Genomic DNA, 7,367 nt, shown 5'->3' on the forward strand with positions numbered 1-7,367 from the left:
GTGTCCATCAGTCTGGAGGATGGAGCGTTGGCCTGTCAGTCTGTAGAGCGGGGTGCAGACTGTGTCCATCAGTCTGGAGGAAGGAGAGTTGGCCTGTCAGTCTGGAGAGTGGGGTGCAGGATGTGTCCATCAGTCTGGGGAAAGGAGAGTGGGGCTGTTAGTCTGTAGAGTGGGGTGCAGGATGTGTCCATCAATCTGGGGGAAGGACAGTGGGGCTGTCAGTCTGTAGAGTGGGGTGCAGGATGTGTCCATCAGTCTGGAGGATGGAGAGTTGGCCTGTCAGTCTGTAGAGTGGGGTGCAGGATGTGTCTATCAGTCTGGAGGATGGAGAGTTGGCCTGTCAGTCTGTAGAGTGGGGTGCAGGATGTGTCCATCAGTCTGGAGGATGGAGAGTTGGCCTGTCAGTCTGTAGAGTGGGGTGCAGGCTGTGTCCATCAGTCTGGAGGATGGAGAGTTGGCTGTCAGTCTGTAGAGTGGGGTGCAGGATGTGTCCATCAGTCTGGGGGAAGAAGAGTAGGGCTTCCAGTCTGTAGAGTGGGGTGCAGGATGTGTCCATCAGTCTGGAGGATGGAGAGTTGGCCTGTCAGTCTGTAGAGTGGGGTGCAGGATGTGTCTATCAGTCTGGAGGATGGAGAGTTGGCCTGTCAGTCTGTAGAGTGGGGTGCAGGATGTGTCCATCAGTCTGGAGGATGGAGAGTTGGCCTGTCAGTCTGTAGAGTGGGGTGCAGGCTGTGTCCATCAGTCTGGAGGATGGAGAGTTGGCTGTCAGTCTGTAGAGTGGGGTGCAGGATGTGTCCATCAGTCTGGAGGATGGAGAGTTGGCCTGTCAGTCTGTAGAGTGGGGTGCAGGCTGTGTCCATCAGTCTGGAGGATGGAGAGTTGGCTGTCAGTCTGTAGAGTGGGGTGCAGGATGTGTCCATCAGTCTGGAGGAAGGAGAGTGGTGCTGTCAGTCTGTAGAGCAGGGTGCAGGATGTGTCTATCAGTCTGGGGGAAGGAGAGTGGGGCTGTCAGTCTGTAGAGTGGGGTGTAGGATGTGTCCATCAGTCTGGAGGATGGAGAGTTGGCCTGTCAGTCTGTAGAGTGGGGTGCAGGATGTGTCCATCAGTCTGGAGGATGGAGAGTTGGCCTGTCAGTCTGTATAATGGGGTGCAGGATGTGTCCATCAGTCTGGAGGATGGAGAGTTGGCCTGTCAGTCTGGAGAGTGGGGTGCAGGATGTGTCCATCAGTCTGGGGGAAGAAGAGTAGGGCTTCCAGTCTGTAGAGTGGGGTGCAGGCTGTGTCCATCAGTCTGGAGGAAGGAGAGTGGGGCTGTCAGTCTGTAGAGTGGGGTGCAGGCTGTGTCCATCAGTCTGGAGGAAGGAGAGTGGGGCTGTCAGTCTGTAGAGTGGGGCTGTCAGTCTGTAGAGTGGGGTGCAGGATGTGTTCATCAGTCTGTAGGATGGAGAGTTGGCCTGTCAGTCTGTAGAGTGGGGTGCAGGCTGTGTCCATCAGTCTGGAGGATGGAGAGTTGGCCTGTCAGTCTGTAGAGTGGGGTGCAGGATGTGTCCATCAGTCTGGGGGAAGGAGAGTGGGGCTGTCAGTCTGTAGAGTGGGGTGCAGGATGTGTCCATCAGTCTGGGAGGAAGGAGAGTTGGCCTGTCAGTCTGTAGAGTGGGGTGCAGGCTGTGTCCATCAGTCTGGAGGAAGAAGAGTAGGGCTTCCAGTCTGTAGATGTTTCCATACCCCTAGACATTTCATTTAGGTATTTTCAGCTAAACTCACACCCCTCTGCAGTGAATAAGGAAGTTGCAGACCTCTGAATCCATTTTAATAACAATGGGGTAGATTCAGGTAGCCATTGTGTCTGCGTAACCATAGTTAGGCAGCGCAATTGGTTACTTGCGCCGGCGTAACGACTTCTCCTGATTCAGAGAGCTTGTTACGCCAACTGCAGCCTAAGATATGCGTGGCATAAGGCTCTTATGCCCTCATATCTTAGGCTGCATTCTTACGCAGGCCACTAGGTGGCGTTCCCGTGGTGGTCAGCGTAGAGTATGCAAATTGCATACTAACGCCGATTCACTACCGTACGCGCGCCCTGCGTACGCAGTTTACGTCGTGTTTAGTGTAAGGCTGCTCCTGCTAATAGCAGGCGCAGCCAATGCTAAGGATACCCGTCGTTCCCGCGTCGCGAGGTTTACATTTTACGTAGTTTGCGTAAGTGAATCGTGAATGGCGCTGGACGCCATTCACGTTCACTTTGAAGCAAATGACGTCCTTGCGACGTCATTTACCGCAATGCACGTCGGGAAAGTTTCCCGATGGAGCATGCGCCCTACGCTCGGCGCGGGAACGCGCCCAATTTAAATGATTCCTGCCCCCTACGGGATCATTTACATTAGGCGCCCTTACGCAGGGCATTTTTGAGGAGCGCCCACGCAAATTACGTGGCTACTGCTTCATGAATGAAGCGTAGCGCAAATAATTTGCGTAGGCGCAGGGTCTCCGTAAGGAGCGCGCAGCTGTACCTGAATCTACCCCAATATACAAAGGATAGGATGCCTCAAATTAATTTAATCAGTAAACCTGTAATACCAGCATACATCAGCAGATGGAGATCTAACCTCACATTTCAGAGACACACATTACACTTCATAGGGCAATCATTACTCAATTCACACTCTTCATTCATATACAATGTAATAGATGACGGGTGGATGTCTTCTATGTGTATAATAACGATCTCATTCTGCACAATGCTGGCTGTACACATTCATCTCTACTACTGTAATTATTATGTAATGGATTTATGACTTCAATTCCATTATTAGGAGATTACATGCATGGTTAGGTTGCAGCAATAGCTTCTGTCTGATAAATTATTCTTCTTTTATTTTTTTTTGTATTTTTGTAATACGCAGATTAGCGGAAAATGAACGTTCAATCCACAGTTTTGCCTAATAGCAACCACAATGACACTGCCTTGCTTTGGTGGTAGGTAGTAGGCCTTGTTCACACACCGATGCCAAAGCCTGTAGGGGTCTTCAAACGACGGCCCTCCAGTAGGGTGACCACGTGTCTGATTGCCCGGGACAGTCCCGCGTTTTTCAGGTCTGTCCCGGGCACATTCATTCCAGGACAATACAGTGTCCCAGAATGAAACTGACACAGCCACCCCCCGGGCCAATCTGATGCCCCCCAAAAAGGCCACCACATCACCGCTTTACTCACTGACAGTACTTGTCCTGGCCGGGAATGCCTGGAGGAGCACAATCCCCGCCCCCTGCTTGTGATTGGAGAAATCATAAATCCCGCCTCTTGTGTCCAATCACTGAGCTGTGATTCGTTACAGCAAGGGCCGGCGCTAGCGCAAGGCAACATGGGCACTTGCCTTACGGTGCCAGCGCCGGCCCTGGGGGGGGGGGGCGACAAAAAAAGCTCCCCGTTCAGAAAAAATTAAAACCCGTCCTACGGCCTCAGGGACGGCTGCCGCCCAGGTCACAGCTCAGCAGGCAGCCAGCACGGCACCCCGGCGCTGCAGAGGGGGGGGCGCCGTCACGCCCGAAGTGTCTGACACACACTCACACTGGTCCCCTTGGCCCTCCCTTCCTCCTTCCTCCCTCCCTCCCTCCTCCTCCTCCTCTCCCCCGCTACTGTCCTGGGTAGCACGGCGTCGTTGCAGAAAGCGTGCATGCGTAATGCATGCAGCTTCAAACTCTAACGGCGCCAGCCGCCAGTAGCAGAGGGCACTGAGTCTGACTGACTGAAGCCGGGACCGGGACGGGACTGACAGACTACAGCCGTACACACTGAAGAAAAGTAACGGTAAGGCCGCCCGTCCCCTCCCCCTTATCTAGCAGGCTGACAGGCTGACAGGTGTCATTATCATAGGAGGTGGGACTTTGTAGTAAAGAGGCCCCTGGGTAAACAGGCTGCATTGATAGCAATGGCGAGGCTGCATTGATGGCAATGATAAGGCTGCATTGATGGCAATGTTGAGGCTGCATTGATGGCAAAGGCGAGGCTGCATTGATGGCAATGGTGAGGCTGCATTGATGGCAATGGTGAGGCTGTAGATGCACACTGTCAGTGTTGGATCACTGTTCTGTCTATCATAGGAGGTGGGACTTTGTATTAAAGAGGCCCCCGGGTAAACAGGCTGCATTGATAGCAATGGCGAGGCCGCATTGATGGCAATGAAAAAGGCTGCATTGATGGCAATGTTGAGGCTGCATTGATGCCAATGGCGAGGCTGCATTGATGGCAAAGGTGAGGCTGCATTGATGGCAATGGTGAGGCTGCATTGAAGGCAATGGTGAGGCTGCAGATGCGCACTGACCCTTATTTTTCTTCAAAGTTCTTTATTTAAAAAAAATGTAAACTTCCCTCTTTAAGTGAAGGTGTGTGTTATACACCGATAAATACAGTATATATTAAAAAAAAAAAAAACATGCAAAAGCACATAAATCTTAAAAAAGAAAAACATGTATACATTTAAAAAAATATACAAAAACATGTAAAAATACAAAAACACATGAATCTTAAAAAAAAAAAATCAAAAACATGTATAAATTAGGAAAAATACAAAACACATCAATCTTAAAAAAAAAAAATCATGTATAAATTAAGAAAAATACAAAAACACATAAATCTTAAAAAAATTATCCAAAACATGTATAAATAAAATAAAGGATTAATTAAAAAAAAAATACAAAAACAAATAAATTTAAAAAAAAAATATTAAAAAAAAAAGTATAAATTAACCACTGCAGCCCCTTCCTGACCAGGCCATTTTTTGCGATACAGCACTGCGTCGCCTTAACTGCCAATTGCGCAGTCGTGCAAAGCTGTACCCAAATAAAGTTTATGTCCTTTTTTTCCTACAAATTGAGCTTTCTTTTGGTGGTATTTGATCACCTCAGTTTTAACTCCTTGCGCCATAAACAAAAAAAGAGCGACAATTTTTGCTTTAATAAATATCCCAAATTTATACAAAAAACGAATTTCTTCCACAGTTTAGGCCTATCTATATTCTTCTATATATTTAAAATAAATGAATAAAGTTTTGTCTTTAGTTTAGTAGAAGCTATTGCTGGAAGCTGACATCCCCGAATGGATTGAGCTTTGGGGAAGTGACAGGTTCTCTTTAAATGAAGAAGTTGTTTTCCTGTGTAAGGTACCAATCCCCCCTCCTCCAGCCACAGGGCTGAATCCATATGTCAGCGCTGAGTCAGTTCGGAGGACCGGAGGCAAGCTGCACAGCACAGCGAGGACACCTCGGCACGAAGGAGGCCGACTCTTGTCAGAATCCCCGAGGGGCCCCAAATCACGGCGTGCGGAGGTTTAAATGATTCGTAAACTTAAAAGGAAAAACAGATTGAGCCCCCCCAACGCATTATACCTCCGATGACTCACACATGACATATTCACTAACACCCCCACTGATCGACAAGGAGATCGCTGAGACGATTACTGATGCCTTACATCGCCGTGTGCATTAAATGTATTCAAGGGCTTTATTTTTTTGTTAAAGTAAGATTTATAATCAGGTTAAAAAAAAAAGACAAAAAGATACAAATTCATCACTTTCAACCAATAGAATAAAAAATAATAAATCAATAAACTGAAAACCTGCGTATACAGAATCCTAAATCCATAGGAAGGCCTTTGAATCAATTTATTTTCCGAACCGATCTCGTCCGGGAATAATCGATCCATAGACCACAACCCATTCGATTAATTTGCCACACATTAGGGCAATTGATTTCCGATCGATAGTTGTACTGATAGCGCAGTATTAAACTCAAAAAACAAAAATGTAATATATTGCGGCTTATTAATCATTAGATGCGGTGGCTGCATTCGTTTTTTTTGATCATTTTAACCACTTTAGCTCTGGAAGATTTACCCCCCTTCATGACCAGGCCATTTTTTGCTATTTAGCACTGCGCAATTTTAACTACTGTATTTATCGGCGTAGAACGCGCACCCCAACCTTAGAAAGGTAGTTTAAGGAAAAAAAAGAAAACTTAGGGCCAGATTCAGGTACATTTGCGGCGGTGTAACATATCACATTTACGTTACACCGCCGCAAGTTTTACGGGCAAGTGCTTGATTCACAAAGCACTTGCCTGTAAACTTGCGGCGGCGTAGCGTAAATCCGTCCGGCGCAAGCCCGCCTAATTCAAATGGGGCATGTATCATTTAAATTAGGCGCGTTCCCGCGCCGAACGTACTGCGCATGCTCCGTTTTGAAATTTCCCGCCGTGCGGGAAATGACGTCGCACCCAATGTAATTTTTTGAACGGCGACATGCGTTGCGTCCTTTCCTATTCCCGGACGACTTACGCAAAAAAAATAAATAATTAAAATTCGATGCGGGAACGACGGCCATACTTTAACATGGCTGGTCTAAATATAAGCCATGAAATAGCAGCTGTAACTTTACACCGGGAAAAGCCGACTAGCGACGACGTAAGAGAATGCGACGAACACGCGTACCTTCGTGGATCGCCGTAAACAGCTAATTAGCATACCCGACGCGGAAAACGACGAGAACTCCACCCAGCGGGCGCCGAAGTATTACACCTACGTTCCGAAGCCGTACGCCTGTCGGATCGAAGCCAGAAGCCGTTGTATCTTGGTTTGAGGATTCAGACTAAAGATACGACACGGCACATTTGAAAGTACGCCGGCGTATCAGGAGATACACCGGCGTACTTTTTCTGTGAATCTGGCCCTTACATTTTTGTCCTGCCTCCATCAGGGGCCTTGTCCGGCGTCCGTCTGCGGCCTTGCGCGGGGTCTGTCCAGCCTTGTGGGTGTCTGTCTGCGGCTTTGGAGGTGTCCGTCTGCGGCCTCCATCCAGGTGTCCGTCTCCGTCCAGCGTGTCCGTCTGCGAGTCCATCCGCACCTTGCCCGGGGTTGCAGCGGTGTTTGTTTTTGGATTTGGCGCCGAGAGGAGCCGAATTTCCTGTGTGTTCGGCTCCTCTCGGCTTTTCTCTTGGCTCCTCTCGCGTGGCTGGGGGCGGAGACGAGCGTGGCCGAGCCTAGCCGAGTGCGCAGTACGCTCGGCTCGGCTCTAGGCTGCGGCGGCCGGAGCCGAGCGTGGCCGAGCCTAGCCGAGTGCTCGGCTCGGCGCTAGACAGCGGGGATCGGCGTATATCGCGCACCCACGATTTCCCCCTGATTTTAAGGGGAAAAAAGTGCACGGTATACGCCCATAAATACGGTAGTAATTGTGCGGTCATGCAACACTGTACCCAAACTAAATTGATATAATTTTTTTTTCATAAATAGAGCTTTCTTTTAGTGGTATTTGATCACCACTAGGTTTTAAATTTTTTCCAATATAAATTAAAAAAGTAAGAAAATAAAAAAAAAAAA

The sequence above is a fragment of the Rana temporaria genome, chromosome 3, assembly GCF_905171775.1.
Source record: "Rana temporaria chromosome 3, aRanTem1.1, whole genome shotgun sequence".
Lineage (NCBI taxonomy): Eukaryota > Metazoa > Chordata > Amphibia > Anura > Ranidae > Rana > Rana temporaria.